Below are 22,265 nucleotides of genomic sequence, written 5' to 3' on the forward strand. Positions count from 1 at the left end.
TACGAGTCCACAAGCCAGCTAGGACGAGTCCACAAGCCAGCTAGGACGAGTCCACAAGCCAGCTAGGACGAGTCCACAAGCCAGCTAGGGGGGGGGGGTCCTGTTTACAATGATAGCGCCCACAAGGACCAACATTACAGACGACTACTCAATAAAGACTCCCTCGGTGAATATAATGTTGTGCAGGGCTGGGTAATTATTGTACCTGGAGTGTACCTGAAGGGGGTTGTGAGAGTTCTCCTCCCCAAAGCCCGGCCTGGGCTTACATAACATGGTAAGCCGGAAATTAACCAGAAAATCATTATATAGGTCCGGGGGTAGACACTATGTTAATAATTGTATTAGATCAACTTTCTGGCAACTGATTGTGAGGGTTGAGCTCTGGCTCTTTGGTCCCGCCTCTCAACTGTCAATCAATCAACTGATATTATATTCCCCCCCCCCTCCACACACACACACACACTCAGGAAGCAGCCCGTAACAGCTGTCTAACTCCCAGGTTCCTATTTACTGCTAGATGAACAGATGCATCAGGGTGAAAAGAAACTCTGCCCATATGTTTCCGCCGGCGTCGGGGATCGATTCCCGGACCCTAGGATTACGAATCCCGAGCGCTGTTCACTCAGCCATCAGGCCCCAGGGCAGTACAGACACTTCCACCATAAACTCTCAATTAGCAAGAGAAAATGCTCTGAGCCCAGATTCACGAAGCAGTTACGCAAGCACTTACGAACCTGGGGCCAGATTCAGGAAGCAGTTACGCAAGCACTTACGAACGTGTACATCTTTCCTCAATCTTTGACGGCTTTGGTTACATTTATTAAAGAGTTTACAAGCATGAAAACTTGCCAATCAACTGTTGTTATTGTTATAAACAGCCTCCTGGTGCTTCGGAGCTCATTAACTGTTTAATAATTGTAAACAAAGCCGCCAAAGATGGAGAAAAGATGGACAGGTTCGTAAGTGCTTGCGTAACTGCTTCGTGAATCTGGCCCCAGGTTCGTAAGTGCTTGCGTAACTGCTTCGTGAATCTGGCCCCAGGTTCGTAAGTACTTGCGTAACTGCTTCGTGAATCTAGCCACCAGGTTCGTTAGTGCTTGCGTAACTGCTTCGTGAATCTGGCCCCTGATCTTCAATGCACAAACTGGGTGGTATAGACAGGAGGACAAATATGGTACTTGTGGGGTTTTGTATTACAGACAGAAACAAAATACAACATACAAGAGAGGGGGACAGGCAGACAGGAACCTTGCAAGAGTTCGAATTGTGCAGGGGGGGGGGGGAGGAACTAGTATTTAGAGAAAGCGCCAAGCCATTACGACTATATAGCACTTGGAAGGGGGTCAGGATAAGGATTTGGGATGGGACGGAGGGAAAGGAATGGTGCCCAACCACTTGTGGACGGTCGGGTATTGAACGCCGACCTGCATGCAGCGAGACCGTCGTTCTACCGTCCAGCCCAAGTGGTTGGACTAACCGAAAGCAACAAGCAATATGAAACAATTCATTTATATTTGCCAACATACAAGGTCTACAGTTAAACTTATGAAATAAAGTTCATTAACCGCCTTCTAGTGGAATCGAATTCAATATTTTGAGCATTGACAGAAACCCAAACAAGGTGGAGGCGATGAGTCACAATAACGTGGCTAAAGTATGGTGACCAGACCACACACTAGAAGGTGAAGGGACGACCATGTTTCGGTCCGTCCTGGACCATTCTCAAGTCGATTGTGAGAATGGTCCAGGACGGACCGAAAGGTCTTCGTCCCTTCACCTTCTAGTGTGTGTTCTGGTCACCAAGATTATATGGTGTTATGAACCCCAAGTAGCCCAGTGAAGTGAGTCTACAGGTGAGTCTACACACCTGACTAGAGGTTACATCACTACAAGATTACAGGTAAACACCAGTAGATCATGACTAAATACAGACAGGCAGAGGACGAGCATCTTATAAAGATGGAATGAGATGTGGACATTTGGTCACGTGTCTTAACACGTCGCTTGAGTAGCTACAGTTGTCAGGGAGAGTGGGGAGCCGGTCGGCCGAGCGGACAGTACGCTGGACTTGTGATCCTGTGGTCCTGGGTTCGATCCCAGGCGCCGGCGAGAAACAATGGGCAGAGTTTCTTTCACCCTATGCCCCGGTTACCTAGCAGTAAGTAAAATAGGTACCTGGGTGTTAGTCAGCTGTCACGGGCTGCTTCCTGGGGGGTGGAGGCCTGGTCGAGGACCGGGCCGCGGGGACACTAAAGCCCCGAAATCATCTCAAGATAACCTCAAGAATGGTCTGAGGTCCAATATAGTGCTCAGTAAAGTGTTGGAGTGAAGACTACTTGTTACAAAGTGTGAGGACGGTGCCGAGGACGGTGCCGAGGACGGTGCCGAGGACGGTGCCGAGGACGGTGCCGAGGACGGTGCCGAGGACGTCACTTCTCAGTGATGGTGAAGATCTTAGGGACAGCCTCAAGCCTGTATGGTGCTTGTACTCCAGTGTCGACCCTAATGTGATATATTCTTGAGTAGAGGTAATATAAACTCCACTACGGGTTCACCATAGCCCGTGCTATCTTGAGGTTATCTTGAGATGATTTCTGGGCTTTAGTGTCCCCGCGGCCCGGTCCTCGACCAGGCCTCCACCCCCAGGAAGCTGCCCGTGACAACTGACTAACACCCAGGTACCTATTTTACTGCTAGGTAACAGGGGTATAGGGTGAAAGAAACTTTTGCCCATTGTTTCTCGCCGGCGCCTGGGATCGAACCCAGGACCACAGGATCACAAGTTCAGCGTGCTGTCCGCTCGGCCGACCGACTCCAAACTTGGAACTTTTATGTTCCAAATAGCACAACGTTTAATTATTATATTAATATACAAAATGCTAGACACAACAGTTGACGGATTCATAGAGCAGACACACAAAATAGAGAATAGCCTGGATGACCAGACAAACCCAGTACTAGATATTATCTTATGAACAAATTCACAAGGGCCGTGACGAGGATTCGAACCTACGTGTGAGAGCATCCCAGACGCTGCCTTAATCAACTGAGCTACGACATGGTCAAAAGAATTGAAACCAGAAGTTCTACTGAACTTACTGGATCCTGCAGCCTCTCCGAGACACAAACCAGGGTTTACACAACTCCCCCCTGCACTCGAGCTATGTCAATAGACTGTTCTACCTCTTTGCCCTCACTTCATTACACACAGAAATCACAACAGCGTGATGCATCAAGGAACAAATCCACAAGGGCCGTGACGAGGATTCGAACCTACGTGTGAGAGCATCCCAGACGCTGCCTTAATCAACTGAGCTACGACATGGTCAAAAGAGTTGAAACCAGAAGTTGTACCTAACTTACTTGTTCATTTGATACATCACGCTATTGTGATTTGTGTGTGTGAACGGAGAAAAGTTATCAATCAATTCAGTGTAAATAATAATAAGATTGACTTGTAAAAATAAATATAGAGCTTGCAGAGGTCCAGAGGGAAGCTGTTAAGACAGCAACTGCCACGGGTCCAGAGGGAAGCTGTTAAGACAGCAACTGCCACGGGTCCAGAGGGAAGCTGTTAAGACAGCAACTGCCACGGGTCCAGAGGGAAGCTGTTAAGACAGCAACTGCCACGGGTCCAGAGGGAAGCTGTTAAGACAGCAACTGCCACGGGTCCAGAGGGAAGCTGTTAAGACAGCAACTGCCACGGGTCCAGAGGGAAGCTGTTAAGACAGCAACTGCCACGGGTCCAGAGGGAAGCTGTTAAGACAGCAACTGCCACGGGTCCAGAGGGAAGCTGTTAAGACAGCAACTGCCACGGGTCCAGAGGGAAGCTGTTAAGACAGCAACTGCCACGGGTCCAGAGGGAAGCTGTTAAGACAGCAACTGCCACGGGTCCAGAGGGAAGCTGTTAAGACAGCAACTGCCACGGGTCCAGAGGGAAGCTGTTAAGACAGCAACTGCCACGGGTCCAGAGGGAAGCTGTTAAGACAGCAACTGCCACGGGTCCAGAGGGAAGCTGTTAAGACAGCAACTGCCACGGGTCCAGAGGGAAGCTGTTAAGACAGCAACTGCCACGGGTCCAGAGGGAAGCTGTTAAGACAGCAACTGCCACGGGTCCAGAGGGAAGCTGTTAAGACAGCAACTGCCACGGGTCCAGAGGGAAGCTGTTAAGACAGCAACTGCCACGGGTCCAGAGGGAAGCTGTTAAGACAGCAACTGCCACGGGTCCAGAGGGAAGCTGTTAAGACAGCAACTGCCACGGGTCCAGAGGGAAGCTGTTAAGACAGCAACTGCCACGGGTCCAGAGGGAAGCTGTTAAGACAGCAACTGCCACGGGTCCAGAGGGAAGCTGTTAAGACAGCAACTGCCACGGGTCCAGAGGGAAGCTGTTAAGACAGCAACTGCCACGGGTCCAGAGGGAAGCTGTTAAGACAGCAACTGCCACGGGTCCAGAGGGAAGCTGTTAAGACAGCAACTGCCACGGGTCCAGAGGGAAGCTGTTAAGACAGCAACTGCCACGGGTCCAGAGGGAAGCTGTTAAGACAGCAACTGCCACGGGTCCAGAGGGAAGCTGTTAAGACAGCAACTGCCACGGGTCCAGAGGGAAGCTGTTAAGACAGCAACTGCCACGGGTCCAGAGGGAAGCTGTTAAGACAGCAACTGCCACGGGTCCAGAGGGAAGCTGTTAAGACAGCAACTGCCACGGGTCCAGAGGGAAGCTGTTAAGACAGCAACTGCCACGGGTCCAGAGGGAAGCTGTTAAGACAGCAACTGCCACGGGTCCAGAGGGAAGCTGTTAAGACAGCAACTGCCACGGGTCCAGAGGGAAGCTGTTAAGACAGCAACTGCCACGGGTCCAGAGGGAAGCTGTTAAGACAGCAACTGCCACGGGTCCAGAGGGAAGCTGTTAAGACAGCAACTGCCACGGGTCCAGAGGGAAGCTGTTAAGACAGCAACTGCCACGGGTCCAGAGGGAAGCTGTTAAGACAGCAACTGCCACGGGTCCAGAGGGAAGCTGTTAAGACAGCAACTGCCACGGGTCCAGAGGGAAGCTGTTAAGACAGCAACTGCCACGGGTCCAGAGGGAAGCTGTTAAGACAGCAACTGCCACGGGTCCAGAGGGAAGCTGTTAAGACAGCAACTGCCACGGGTCCAGAGGGAAGCTGTTAAGACAGCAACTGCCACGGGTCCAGAGGGAAGCTGTTAAGACAGCAACTGCCACGGGTCCAGAGGGAAGCTGTTAAGACAGCAACTGCCACGGGTCCAGAGGGAAGCTGTTAAGACAGCAACTGCCACGGGTCCAGAGGGAAGCTGTTAAGACAGCAACTGCCACGGGTCCAGAGGGAAGCTGTTAAGACAGCAACTGCCACGGGTCCAGAGGGAAGCTGTTAAGACAGCAACTGCCACGGGTCCAGAGGGAAGCTGTTAAGACAGCAACTGCCACGGGTCCAGAGGGAAGCTGTTAAGACAGCAACTGCCACGGGTCCAGAGGGAAGCTGTTAAGACAGCAACTGCCACGGGTCCAGAGGGAAGCTGTTAAGACAGCAACTGCCACGCAAGGAACACAACACCTGACTGCCAAAGCTACAAAGTGTGCTTGATGCATGAGCCTCTGCTGCAATAGTCGCCTCCAACAACCTGGTGGAGCAGACCATCCTACCTACCTTGAGGCTACCTTGAGGTGCTTCCGGGGCTTAGTGTCCCCGCGGCCCGGTCGTCGACCAGGCCTCCTGGTTGCTGGACTGATCAACCAGGCTGTTAGACGCGACTGCTCGCAGCCTGACGTATGAGTCACAGCCTGGTTGATCAGGTATCCTTTGGAGGTGCTTATCCAGTTCTCTCTTGAACACTGTGAGGGGTTTGCCAGTTATGCCCAGGAGACCTAGCCAGAGACCGGGTCGCAGGGATCTTGAACCCCGGAATGAAGGCAAGGTAAGGGACCCTCTGCGGAGGGTCAGAAAGAGGACCATTTAGGTAAGAGAACGCACACAACTCTGCAAAAGAAGGAACAAATGACGAAACTGCTGCATCAAACACAACTATCAAGACAAAGAAAAGAAAATCTAAATACCTCAGACTCGTAAATTCATCAAGAACTGTACAAAACCAGTATCGCAGGCCCTTCACATTCTGTGGAGACAAAGCCTAGATACTGGCGTTATCCCTGACATACTAAAAACAGCAGAGATAGCACCACTCCATAAAGGAGGAAATAAGGCAGAGGCAAAAAATTACAGACCGATAGGACTAATCTCACAGTGATCGATGTCACAGTGTTCAAGAGAGAACTGGATAAACACCTCCAAAGGATACCTGATCAACCAGGCTGTGATTCATACGTCAGGCTGCGAGCAGCCGCGTCCAACAGCCTGGTTGATCAGTCCAGCAACCAGGAGGCCTGGTCGATGACCGGGCCGCGGGGACGCTAAGCCCCGGAAGCACCTCAAGGTAACCTCGTATGAACGTTGAAGTGATCATATGAGTCTGAGGAAATGGAATTGGAACAGAAAGCTATACAAGAGATAAGGAAAAATCCGAAATATTTTTTCACATACGCAAAATCAAAATCCAAAACCTGGACCAGTATTGGACCGTTAATTACAAGTGAAGGTACGTACACAGAGGACAACAAAGAGATTAGTGACATTCACAGAAGCCAGTATGAGGCTATGTTTAGCACACCAATAAACAACATGAAAGTTGATGACCCAGACAGCTTCTTTATGAATGACATTCAAGCTACAGATAATATAATTTACATTAACACGAACAAAAGACTTTTGAAGAAGAAATTGACAACATGCCCCATGCATTCAGCCCTCGGTCTTGACCTCTATAATTCATGCATTCAGCCCTCGGTCTTGACCTCTATAATTCATGCATTCAGCCCTCGGTCTTGACCTCTATAATTCATGCATTCAGCCCTCGGTCTTGACCTCTATAATTCATGCATTCAGCCCTCGGTCTTGACCTCTATAATTCATGCATTCAGCCCTCGGTCTTGACCTCTATAATTCATGCATTCAGCCCTCGGTCTTGACCTCTATAATTCATGCATTCAGCCCTCGGTCTTGACCTCTATAATTCATGCATTCAGCCCTCGGTCTTGACCTCTATAATTCATGCATTCAGCCCTCGGTCTTGACCTCTATAATTCATGCATTCAGCCCTCGGTCTTGACCTCTATAATTCATGCATTCAGCCCTCGGTCTTGACCTCTATAATTCATGCATTCAGCCCTCGGTCTTGACCTCTATAATTCATGCATTCAGCCCTCGGTCTTGACCTCTATAATTCATGCATTCAGCCCTCGGTCTTGACCTCTATAATTCATGCATTCAGCCCTCGGTCTTGACCTCTATAATTCAATATTCAAAAGAAATGTCAAGTACAAATAGTGGTCTCTAGGTCAGCAACTTGCGGCTGTGAATGGGGCTGTTAGAGTGCAACAATGTCCCACCCTAGAGAGCACTAGTGTCTTGAGAACTATCATCAGTGGAGGCGAGGAGTCACAATAACGGGGCTCAAATATGTTGACCAGACCACACACTAGAAGGTGAAGGGACGACGACGTTTCGGTCCGTCCTGGACCATTCTCAAGTCGATTGTGAGAATTATCAAGTCACAATCGGACGGAGCGAAACGTGGTCGTCCCTTCACTTTCTAGTATGTGGTTTGGTCAACATATCATCATTGGTACAGCGGCCCTAGTTTATAAGGTCCGTGTTATCCAGTCATGTCATGACGGCTACTTTATGGTGTTCTACAAAGCTAAGGTCTTCCGACATGATTACTTCCACATCTTTAACATGTTGTTTCTTTCAACATATTTGACTGCATGTTATATTTGGTGTCCGTTTTGATATTTTCGTCTGCTTCTATAGCTGGAAGTTAGGGTCATTCAAATCATATTATAATCTGTGGCCCATTGAAAGACGTGATTTACATGAGAGTGGAGGTTTGTCGTGTCCTCCATGTTGTCTACTCGCGTGACAATCGTAGTGTCATGTGCCCATGATGATACAGTGCTGTGGTGCGTGTCCTTGTCTAGGGCTCATATTAGCATCACAACAAGTACCGGGGCAAGTACCGCTGGGGACTGAGCTGTTCACAGTAGATGATCCGGGTTTTACTGTGTTGACTATTACACACTGCGTTCTGTTCGTTAGCAAGTTGAAGATCCATCTCCCTACTTTGCCAGTAATCTCCCTATTTTGCCAGTAATCTCCCTATTTTGCCAGTAATCTCCCTATTTTGCCAGTAATCTCCCTATTTTGCCAGTAATCTCCCTATTTTGCCAGTAATCTCCCTACTTTGCCAGTAATCTCCCTATTTTGCCAGTAATCTCCCTACTTTGCCAGTAATCTCCCTACTTTGCCAGTAATCTCCCTATTTTGCCAGTAATCTCCCTATTTTGCCAATAATCTCCCTATTTTGCCAGTTTTTCAAGTGGAACATTTTGAGCAGGTAGAACAAGAGAACAAAGGGAGAAACTTAGTACCCAAATGAGCCACAGAGACATTAGAATTTTATTTTCAGTGTCAGAGTAGTTAACAAACGAAATGAACTAGGGTAGAGATGTGGTGGAGACAGACTCCATACACAGTTTCAACTGTAGATATATTAAAAGCCCAAAAGGCTAAGGAACAAGTAGAGCAGTTGATTGACACTTGAGAGGCGGAACCAAGGAGCCGAAGCTCAACCCCCCACAAGCACCAGTAGGTGAGCACATTGTGTGTGCAATAACACGATGGTGACAGGTGTGGAAAGGTTGGACACAGTATATCACATCTGCATATTTATTATCTCTCGTGGGACCTAAGGCCATGTCACAGTGATCCAGCAACAGTGAGAGGCAGGAGCGCCCTCCTGTAACACCTTTTTCGCAACAACTGATGCTTTTATACACCTTTGTATACGTTTGTGATGTATATCCTTACAAAATATAGTCTTCTTTACCAACCTGTCCTCTTAAAGAGAACGTCGCTTTTGGCCGTTTTCCCGTATGGCCGAATTTGGACGTAATTTGAAAATGAAAAAAAAAATGAAAATAAATTTGGGATTTTTTTTCCAACAACAGTAAGTTAAGGGTCCTCTGATAGGTTAGGTGGGCAGGAAATTCTCATAAAGTTTCAAAACGTTATGAAAATCATTAATTTAAAGTGTCTTATAACCTCTGCGCGTACGCCGGACGACTCAAATAGAAAACGGAACAGAACGTCACTTTTGTGAGTCGATTTCATTTCAAATTTCGTCCAAATTTGGCCATAGTGCCGCGCATACCAGCCAAAAGTGACGTTATTTTTAAGAGGACGGGTTGTATTTACAGCTGAGTATAACCTGGTAACAACATTATTACCACTGTTGTAGGGGGCCAATACTGCCTTCACACTGAACCAAAGGTGCTTTTAAAGACCTGGGGCCAGATTCACGAAGCAGTTACGCAAGCACTTACGAACCTGGGGGGGGGGGGGGCAGATTTACGAAGCAGTTACGCAAGCACTTGCGAACCTGTCCATCTTTTCTCAATCTTTGGCGGCTTTGTTTACAATTATTAAACAGTTAATGAGCTCGGAAGCACCAGGAGGCTGTTTATAACAATAACAACAGTTGATTGGCAAGTTTTAATGCTTGTGAACTGTTTAATAAATGTAACCAAAGCCGTCAAAGGTTGAGGAAAGATGTACACGTTCGTAAGTGCTTGCGTAACTGCTTCGTGAATCTTCACGGGGCGGCCCGTGACCATAGGTGTCAGGGCGGCCCGTGACCCTCGGTGTCACGGCGGCCCGTGACCGTGGGGTCAGGGCGGCCCGTGACCCTCGGGGTCAGGGCGGCCCGTGACCCTCGGGGTCAGGGCGGCCGTGACCCTCCGTGTCAGGGCGGCCCGTGACCCTCGGTGTCAGGGCGGCCCGTGACCCTCCGTGTCAGGGCGGCCCGTGACCCTCCGTGTCAGGGCGGCCCGTGACCCTCCGTGTCAGGGCGGCCCGTGACCCTCCGTGTCAGGGCGGCCCGTGACCCTCCGTGTCAGGGCGGCCCGTGACCCTCCGTGTCAGGGCGGCCCGTGACCCTCGGTGTCAGGGCGGCCCGTGACCCTCCGTGTCAGGGCGACCCGTGACCCTCCGTGTCAGGGCGGCCCGTGACCCTCCGTGTCAGGGCGGCCCGTGACCGTGGGGTCAGGGCGGCCCGTGACCCTCCGTGTCAGGGCGGCCCGTGACCCTCGGTGTCAGGGCGGCCCGTGACCCTCCGTGTCAGGGCGGCCCGTGACCCTCCGTGTCAGGGCGGCCCGTGACCCTCCGTGTCAGGGCGGCCCGTGACCCTCCGTGTCAGGGCGGCCCGTGACCCTCCGTGTCAGGGCGGCCCGTGACCCTCCGTGTCAGGGCGGCCCGTGACCCTCCGTGTCAGGGCGGCCCGTGACCCTCCGTGTCAGGGCGGCCCGTGACCCTCCGTGTCAGGGCGGCCCGTGACCCTCCGTGTCAGGGCGGCCCGTGACCCTCCGTGTCAGGGCGGCCCGTGACCCTCCGTGTCAGGGCGGCCCGTGACCCTCCGTGTCAGGGCGGCCCGTGACCCTCCGTGTCAGGGCGGCCCGTGACCCTCCGTGTCAGGGCGGCCCGTGACCCTCCGTGTCAGGGCGGCCCGTGACCCTCCGTGTCAGGGCGGCCCGTGACCCTCCGTGTCAGGGCGGCCCGTGACCCTCCGTGTCAGGGCGGCCCGTGACCCTCCGTGTCAGGGCGGCCCGTGACCCTCCGTGTCAGGGCGGCCCGCGACCCTCCGTGTCAGGGCGGCCCGTGACCCTCCGTGTCAGGGCGGCCCGTGACCCTCCGTGTCAGGGCGGCCCGTGACCCTCCGTGTCAGGGCGGCCCGTGACCCTCCGTGTCAGGGCGGCCCGTGACCCTCGGTGTCAGGGCGGCCCGTGACCCTCGGTGTCAGGGCGGCCCGTGACCCTCGGTGTCAGGGCGGCCCGTGACCCTCCGTGTCAGGGCGGCCCGTGACCCTCCGTGTCAGGGCGGCCCGTGACCCTCGGTGTCAGGGCGGCCCGTGACCCTCCGTGTCAGGGCGACCCGTGACCGTGGGGTCAGGGCGGCCCGTGGCCGTGGGGTCAGGGCGGCCCGTGACCTTCCGTGTCAGGGCGACCCGTGACCGTGGGGTCAGGGCGGCCCGTGGCCGTGGGGTCAGGGCGGCCCGTGGCCGTGGGGTCAGGGCGGCCCGTGACCGTGGGGTCAGGGCGGCCCGTGACCGTGGGGTCAGGGCGGCCCGTGACCGTGGGGTCAGGGCGGCCCGTGACCGTGGGGTCAGGGCGGCCCGTGACCGTGGGGTCAGGGCGGCCCGTGACCGTGGGGTCAGGGCGGCCCGTGACCGTGGGGTCAGGGCGGCCCGTGACCCTCCGTGTCAGGGCGGCCCGTGACCCTCCGTGTCAGGGCGGCCCGTGACCGTGGGGTCAGGGCGGCCCGTGACCGTGGGGTCAGGGCGGCCCGTGACCGTGGGGTCAGGGCGGCCCGTGACCGTGGGGTCAGGGCGGCCCGTGACCGTGGGGTCAGGGCGGCCCGTGACCGTGGGGTCAGGGCGGCCCGTGACCGTGGGGTCAGGGCGGCCCGTGACCGTGGGGTCAGGGCGGCCCGTGACCGTGGGGTCAGGGCGGCCCGTGACCCTCGGGGTCAGGGCGGCCCGTGACCGTGGGGTCAGGGCGGCCCGTGACCGTGGGGTCAGGGCGGCCCGTGACCGTGTGGTCAGGGCGGCCCGTGACCGTGGGGTCAGGGCGGCCCGTGACCGTGGGGTCAGGGCGGCCCGTGACCGTGGGGTGGACAGCTAAACCATCCCCCAATAACTCCTCCTCTTTAATACTTGATATTTTACTTCAACCGTTTTAAAGGTGTGTTTGTGATGGGAAGGGACAGGCGGGCAGCGGCTTGTCCAGTGTTCCCTCAGAGTGGGAGTGGACGGCCCTGTCCTGCCACACACACACTGTCCTGCCACACACACACTGTCCTGCCACACACACACTGTCCTGCCACACACACACTGTCCTGCCACACACACACTGTACTGCCACACACACACTGTCCTGCCACACACACACTGACCTGCCACACACACACTGTCCTGCCACACACACACTGTCCTGCCACACACACACTGTCCTGCCACACACACACTGTCCTGCCACACACACACTGTCCTGGCACACACACACTGTCCTGCCACACACACACTGTCCTGCCACACACACACTGTCCTGCCACACACACACTGTCCTGCCACACACACACTGTCCTGCCACACACACACTGTCCTGCCACACACACACTGTCCTGCCACACACACACTGTCCTGCCACACACACACTGTCCTGCCACACACACACTGTCCTGCCACACACACACTGTCCTGCCACACACACACTGTCCTGCACACACACACACTGTCCTGCCACACACACACTGTCCTGCCACACACACTGTCCTGCCACACACACACTGTCCTGCCACACACACACTGTCCTGCCACACACACACTGTCCTGCCACACACACACTGTCCTGCCACACACACACTGTCCTGCCACACACACACTGTCCTGCCACACACACACTGTCCTGCCACACACACACTGTCCTGCCACACACACACTGTCCTGCCACACACACACTGTCCTGCCACACACACACTGTCCTGCCACACACACACTGTCCTGCCACACACACACTGTCCTGCCACACACTACTGTCCCTGCCACACACACACTGTCCTGCCACACACACACTGTCCTGCCACACACACACTGTCCTGCCACACACACACTGTCCTGCCACACACACACTGTCCTGCCACACACACACTGTCCTGCCACACACACACTGTCCTGCCACACACACACTGTCCTGCCACACACACACTGTCCTGCCACACACACACTGTCCTGCCACACACACACTGTCCTGCCACACACACACTGTCCTGCCACACACACACTGTCCTGCCACACACACACTGTCCTGCCACACACACACTGTCCTGCCACACACACACTGTCCTGCCACACACACACTGTCCTGCCACACACACACTGTCCTGCCACACACACACTGTCCTGCCACACACACACTGTCCTGCACACACACACTGTCCTGCCACACACACACTGTCCTGCCACACACACACTGTCCTGCCACACACACACTGTCCTGCCACACACACACTGTCCTGCCACACACTACTGTCCTGCCACACACACACTGTCCTGCCACACACACACTGTCCTGCCACACACACACTGTCCTGCCACACACACACTGTCCTGCCACACACACACTGTCCTGCCACACACACACTGTCCTGCCACACACACACTGTCCTGCCACACACACACTGTCCTGCCACACACACACTGTCCTGCCACACACACACTGTCCTGCCCACACACACTGTCCTGCCACACACACACTGTCCTGCCACACACACACTGTCCTGCCACACACACTGTCCTGCCACACACACTGTCCTGCCACACACACACTGTCCTGCCACACACACACTGTCCTGCCACACACACACTGTCCTGCCACACACACTGTCCTGCCACACACACACTGTCCTGCCACACACACTGTCCTGCCACACACACACTGTCCTGCCACACACACACTGTCCTGCCACACACACTGTCCTGCCACACACACTGTCCTGCCACACACACACTGTCCTGCCACACACACACTGTCCTGCCACACACACACTGTCCTGCCACACACACCACTGTCCTGCCACACACACACTGTCCTGCCACACACACACACTGTCCTGCCCACACACACTGTCCTGCCACACACACACTGTCCTGCCACACACACACTGTCCTGCCACACACACTGTCCTGCCACACACACTGTCCTGCCACACACACTGTCCTGCCACACACACTGTCCTGCCACACACACTGTCCTGCCACACACACTGTCCTGCCACACACACACTGTCCTGCCACACACACACTGTCCTGCCACACACACACTGTCCTGCCACACACACACTGTCCTGCCACACACACTGTCCTGCCACACACTGTCCTGCCCCACACACACTGTCCTGCCCCACACACTGTCCTGCCACACACACTGTCCTGCCCACACACTGTCCTGCCACACACACACTGTCCTGCCACACACACACTGTCCTGCCACACACACTGTCCTGCCACACACTGTCCTGCCACACACACACTGTCCTGCCACACACACTGTCCTGCCCCACACACTGTCCTGCCCCACACACTGTCCTGCCACACACACACTGTCCTGCCACACACACACTGTCCTGCCACACACACACTGTCCTGCCCCACACACTGTCCTGCCCACACACTGTCCTGCCACACACACACTGTCCTGCCCCACACACTGTCCTGCCACACACACTGTCCTGCCACACACACTGTCCTGCCACACACACACTGTCCTGCCACACACACTGTCCTGCCCACACACACTGTCCTGCCCACACACACTGTCCTGCCCACACACACTGTCCTGCCACACACACTGTCCTGCCCACACACTGTCCTGCCCCACACACTGTCCTGCCACACACACACTGTCCTGCCCCACACACTGTCCTGCCACACACACTGTCCTGCCACACACACTGTCCTGCCCCACACACACTGTCCTGCCACACACACACTGTCCTGCCCCACACACTGTCCTGCCCCACACACACTGTCCTGCCCCACACACTGTCCTGCCACACACACTGTCCTGCCACACACACTGTCCTGCCACACACACACTGTCCTGCCACACACACACTGTCCTGCCCCACACACTGTCCTGCCCCACACACTGTCCTGCCCCACACACTGTCCTGCCCACACACACTGTCCTGCCACACACACTGTCCTGCCCACACACACTGTCCTGCCACACACACACTGTCCTGCCACACACACTGTCCTGCCACACACACTGTCCTGCACCACACACTGTCCTGCCACACACACACTGTCCTGCCACACACACTGTCCTGCCACACACACTGTCCTGCCCACACACTGTCCTGCCACACACACTGTCCTGCCACACACACACTGTCCTGCCCACACACACTGTCCTGCCCACACACTGTCCTGCCCACACACACTGTCCTGCCCACACACACTGTCCTGCCACACACACACTGTCCTGCCCCACACACTGTCCTGCCACACACACTGTCCTGCCACACACTGTCCTGCCACACACACACTGTCCTGCCACACACACTGTCCTGCCACACACACACTGTCCTGCCCACACACACTGTCCTGCCCCACACACTGTCCTGCCCCACCACACACTGGTCCTGCCACCACACACCACTGTCCTGCCCCACCACACTGTCCTGCCCCACACACACTGTCCTGCCACACACACTGTCCTGCCACACACCACACTGTCCTGCCAGACAACACTTCATGCCAACACGATGTCTTTTTGGGGCCAACACAACACTGTACTGCCACACACCACTGTCCTGCCCCCACACACACTGTCCTGCACACACACACTGTCCTCGGCCACACCACACATGTCCTGCCACACACACACTTGTCCTCGCCACACACAACTGTCCTTGCCACCACACACTTTCCTGCCACACACACACTTGTCCCTGCCACCACACACGGTCCTGCCACCAACACACACTGTCCTTGCCACACACCTGCCACCCACAGCTGTCCTGCCGACACAAGCACTGTCCTGCCCCACACACACTGTCATGCCACACCACACTTGTCCAGCCCCACATCACCTGTCCTGCCATCCCACACACTGTCCTGCCAACAACTGTCTGCCACACTACGACTGTCTGCCCACACCACTGTCCTGCCCCAACACACTGTCACTTCCACACACCTACATTCGTCACTACGCCACACACACTGTCCTGCCCCACACACACACTGTCCCTGCCCACACACACTGTCCTGCCACACACACTGTCCTGCCACACACACTGTCCTGCCACCACACTGTCCTGCCACCACACACTGTCCTGCCACACACACACTGTCCTGCCACCACACACTGTCCTGCCCACACACTGTCCTGCCACACACACACTGTCCTGCCCCACACACTGTCCTGCCACACACACTGTCCTGCCCACACACTGTCCTGCCCCACACACTGTCCTGCCACACACACTGTCCTGCCACACACACTGTCCTGCCACACACACTGTCCTGCCACACACACACTGTCCTGCCCCACACACTGTCCTGCCCACACACACTGTCCTGCCACACACACTGTCCTGCCACACACACACTGTCCTGCCCCACACACTGTCCTGCCACACACACTGTCCTGCCCACACACTGTCCTGCCACACACACTGTCCTGCCACACACACACTGTCCTGCCACACACACTGTCCTGCCACACACACACTGTCCTGCCACACACACTGTCCTGCCCCACACACTGTCCTGCCACACACACTGTCCTGCCACACACACTGTCCTGCCACACACACTGTCCTGCCACACACACTGTCCTCCCCACACACACTGTCCTGCCACACACACACTGTCCTGCCACACACACTGTCCTGCCACACACACACTGTCCTGCCCACACACACTGTCCTGCCACACACACTGTCCTGCCACACACACTGTCCTGCCACACACACTGTCCTGCCACACACTGTCCTGCCCCACACACACTGTCCTGCCCACACACACTGTCCTGCCACCACACACTGTCCTGCCACACACACTGTCCTGCCCCACACACTGTCCTGCCCCACACTGTCCTGCCACACACACACTGTCCTGCCACACACACACTGTCCTGCCACACACACACTGTCCTGCCACACACACACTGTCCTGCCACACACACTGTCCTGCCACACACACTGTCCTGCCACACACACACTGTCCTGCCCCACACACTGTCCTGCCACACACACTGTCCTGCCACACACACACGTGCCTGCCACACACACTGTCCTGCCCACACACACTGTCCTGCCCCACACACTGTCCTGCCCACACACACTGTCCTGCCACACACACTGTCCCTGCCACACAACACTGTCCTGCCCCACACACTGTCCTGCCACACACACACTGTCTGCCACACACACACTGTCCTTGCCACACACACACTGTCCTGCCCCACACACTGTCCTGCCACACACACACTGCTCCTGCCACACACACACTGTCCTGCCACACACACTGTCCTGCCACACACACTGTCCTGCACACACACACTGTCCTGCCCCACACACACTGTCCTGCCCCACACCCTGTCCTGCCACACACACTGTCCTGCCACACACACTGTCCTGCCACACCACACTGTCCTGCCCCCAACACACTGTCCTGCCCACACACTGTCCTGCCACCACACACTGTCCTGCCACACACACACGTCCTGCCCACACACTGTCCTGCCCCACACACTGTCCTGCCCACACACACTGTCCTGCCACACACACACTGTCCTGCCACACACACACTGTCCTGCCACACACACTGTCCTGCCCCACACACACTGTCCTGCCACACACACACTGTCCTGCCACACACACTGTCCTGCCACACACACACTGTCCTGCCACACACACTGTCCTGCCCCACACACACTGTCCTGCCCCACACACTGTCCTGCCACACACACTGTCCTGCCACACACACTGTCCTGCCCCACACACTGTCCTGCCACACACACTGTCCTGCCACACACACACTGTCCTGCCACACACACACTGTCCTGCCACACACACTGTCCTGCCACACACACACTGTCCTGCCACACACACTGTCCTGCCACACACACTGTCCTGCCACACACACTGTCCTGCCACACACACTGTCCTGCCCCACACACTGTCCTGCCACACACACTGTCCTGCCACCACACACTGTCCTGCCACACACACACTGTCCTGCCACACACACTGTCCTGCCACACACACACTGTCCTGCCACACACACTGTCCTGCCACACACACTGTCCTGCCACACACTGTCCTGCCCACACACACTGTCCTGCCACACACACTGTCCTGCCACACACACACTGTCCTGCCACACACACTGTCCTGCCACACACACTGTCCTGCCACACACACTGTCCTGCCCACACACTGTCCTGCCCCACACACTGTCCTGCCACACACACTGTCCTGCCACACACACTGTCCTGCCACACACACACTGTCCTGCCACACACACTGTCCTGCCACACACACACTGTCCTGCCACACACACACTGTCCTGCCACACACACACTGTCCTGCCACACACACACTGTCCTGCCACACACACTGTCCTGCCACACACACTGTCCTGCCACACACACTGTCCTGCCACACACACTGTCCTGCCCCACACACACTGTCCTGCCCCACACACACTGTCCTGCCACACACACACTGTCCTGCCACACACACTGTCCTGCCACACACACACTGTCCTGCCCCACACACACTGTCCTGCCACACACACTGTCCTGCCCACACACTGTCCTGCCACACACACTGTCCTGCCACACACACTGTCCTGCCACACACACTGTCCTGCCACACACACTGTCCTGCCACACACACACTGTCCTGCCACACACACACTGTCCTGCCACACACACTGTCCTGCCACACACACTGTCCTGCCCCACACACTGTCCTGCCACACACACTGTCCTGCCACACACTGTCCTGCCACACACACACTGTCCTGCCACACACACTGTCCTGCCACACACACACTGTCCTGCCACACACACTGTCCTGCCCCACACACTGTCCTGCCACACACACTGTCCTGCCACACACACTGTCCTGCCCCACACACTGTCCTGCCACACACACACTGTCCTGCCACACACACACTGTCCTGCCACACACACTGTCCTGCCACACACACACTGTCCTGCCACACACACACTGTCCTGCCACACACACACTGTCCTGCCACACACACTGTCCTGCCACACACACTGTCCTGCCCCACACACTGTCCTGCCCCACACACACTGTCCTGCCACACACACACTGTCCTGCCACACACACTGTCCTGCCACACACACACTGTCCTGCCCACACACACTGTCCTGCCACACACACTGTCCTGCCCCACACACTGTCCTGCCACACACACTGTCCTGCCACACACACTGTCCTGCCACACACACACTGTCCTGCCACACACACACTGTCCTGCCCCACACACTGTCCTGCCACACACACTGTCCTGCCCCACACACTGTCCTGCCACACACACACTGTCCTGCCACACACACTGTCCTGCCCCACACACTGTCCTGCCCCACACACTGTCCTGCCACCACACACTGTCCTGCCCACACACTGTCCTGCCACACACACTGTCCTGCCACACACACACTGTCCTGCCCACACACACTGTCCTGCCACACACACTGTCCTGCCACACACACTGTCCTGCCCCACACACTGTCCTGCCACACACACTGTCCTGCCACACACACTGTCCTGCCCACACACTGTCCTGCCACACACACTGTCCTGCCCACACACACACTGTCCTGCACACACACACTGTCCTGCCACACACACACTGTCCTGCCACACACACTGTCCTGCCCCACACACTGTCCTGCCCCACACACTGTCCTGCCACACACACTGTCCTGCCACACACACTGTCCTGCCCACACACACTGTCCTGCCACACACACACTGTCCTGCCACACACACTGTCCTGCCACACACACACTGTCCTGCCACACACACACTGTCCTGCCACACACACACTGTCCTGCCCCACACACTGTCCTGCCACACACACACTGTCCTGCCCACACACACTGTCCTGCCACACACACTGTCCTGCCACACACACTGTCCTGCCCCACACACACTGTCCTGCCACACACACTGTCCTGCCACACACACTGTCCTGCCACACACACACTGTCCTGCCCCACACACTGTCCTGCCACACACACACACTGTCCTGCCACACACACACTGTCCTGCCACACACACACTGTCCTGCCCCACACACTGTCCTGCCACACACACACTGTCCTGCCCACACACTGTCCTGCCACACACACTGTCCTGCCACACACACTGTCCTGCCACACACACTGTCCCCACACACACACTGTCCTGCCCACACACTGTCCTGCCCCACACACTGTCCTGCCACACACACTGTCCTGCCACACACACTGTCCTGCCACACACACTGTCCTGCCCCACACACTGTCCTGCCACACACACTGTCCTGCCCCACACACTGTCCTGCCACACACACACTGTCCTGCCCCACACACTGTCCTGCCACACACACACTGTCCTGCCCCACACACTGTCCTGCCACACACACTGTCCTGCCCCACACACTGTCCTGCCACACACACTGTCCTGCCCCACACACTGTCCTGCCCACACACTGTCCTCCCCACACACTGTCCTGCCCCACACACTGTCCTGCCACACACACACTGTCCTGCCACACACACTGTCCTGCCACACACACTGTCCTGCCACACACACACTGTCCTGCCACACACACTGTCCTGCCACACACACTGTCCTGCCACACACACACTGTCCTGCCACACACACACTGTCCTGCCACACACACACTGTCCTGCCACACACACACTGTCCTGCCACACACACACTGTCCTGCCACACACACTGTCCTGCCACACACACTGTCCTGCCACACACACTGTCCTGCCACACACACTGTCCTGCCACACACACACTGTCCTGCCCACACACACTGTCCTGCCCCACAACACTGTCCTGCCACACACACTGTCCTGCCCACAACACTGTCCTGCCACACACACTGTCCTGCCACACACACTGTCCTGCCACACACACTGTCCTGCCCCACACAACTGTCCTGCCACACACACTGTCCTGCCACACACACACTGTCCTGCCCCACACACTGTCCTGCCACACACACTGTCCTGCCCACACACACTGTCCTGCCACACACACTGTCCTGCCACACACACACTGTCCTGCCACACACACACTGTCCTGCCCCACACACTGTCCTGCCACACACACACTGTCCTGCCACACACACTGTCCTGCCCCACACACTGTCCTGCCCACACACACTGTCCTGCCCACACACTGTCCTGCCACACACACACTGTCCTGCCCACACACTGTCCTGCCCACACACACTGTCCTGCCACACACACTGTCCTGCCACACACACTGTCCTGCCACACACACTGTCCTGCCACACACACTGTCCTGCCCCACACACTGTCCTGCCACACACACTGTCCTGCCCACACACACTGTCCTGCCACACACACACTGTCCTGCCACACACACACTGTCCTGCCACACACACTGTCCTGCCACACACACACTGTCCTGCCCCACACACTGTCCTGCCACACACACTGTCCTGCCACACACACTGTCCTGCCACACACACTGTCCTGCCACACACACTGTCCTGCCACACACACTGTCCTGCCACACACACTGTCCTGCCACACACACTGTCCTGCCACACACACACTGTCCTGCCACACACACTGTCCTGCCCCACACACTGTCCTGCCACACACACTGTCCTGCCACACACACTGTCCTGCCACACACACACTGTCCTGCCACACACACTGTCCTGCCCACACACACTGTCCTGCCACACACACTGTCCTGCCACACACACTGTCCTGCCCACACACTGTCCTGCCACACACACACTGTCCTGCCCACACACACTGTCCTGCCACACACACTGTCCTGCCCCACACACTGTCCTGCCACACACACTGTCCTGCCACAAACACTGTCCTGCCACACACACTGTCCTGCCCACACACACTGTCCTGCCACACACACTGTCCTGCCCACACACACTGTCCTGCCACACACACTGTCCTGCCACACACACTGTCCTGCCCCACACACTGTCCTGCCACACACACACTGTCCTGCCCCACACACTGTCCTGCCACACACACTGTCCTGCCACACACACTGTCCTGCCACACACACTGTCCTGCCACACAAACTGTCCTGCCACACACACTGTCCTGCCCCACAACACTGTCCTGCCACACACACTGTCCTGCCCCACAACACTGTCCTGCCACACACACTGTCCTGCCCACACACACTGTCCTGCCACACAACACTGTCCTGCCACACACACTGTCCTGCCACACACACTGTCCTGCCACACACACTGTCCTGCCCCACACACACTGTCCTGCCACACACACTGTCCTGCCCACACACACT

General features: G+C 56.2%; 1 protein-coding gene across 6 annotated transcripts in view; it reads right to left on the reverse strand.

Annotated features, from left to right (window-relative positions):
• Nucleotides 1-22,265, reverse strand: part of ena (ENAH actin regulator enabled) — a 597,539-nt gene that overhangs the window by 336,104 nt on the left and 239,170 nt on the right. The window lies entirely within an intron of this gene.

The sequence above is a fragment of the Procambarus clarkii genome, chromosome 6, assembly GCF_040958095.1.
Source record: "Procambarus clarkii isolate CNS0578487 chromosome 6, FALCON_Pclarkii_2.0, whole genome shotgun sequence".
Taxonomy (NCBI): Eukaryota; Metazoa; Arthropoda; class Malacostraca; order Decapoda; family Cambaridae; genus Procambarus; species Procambarus clarkii.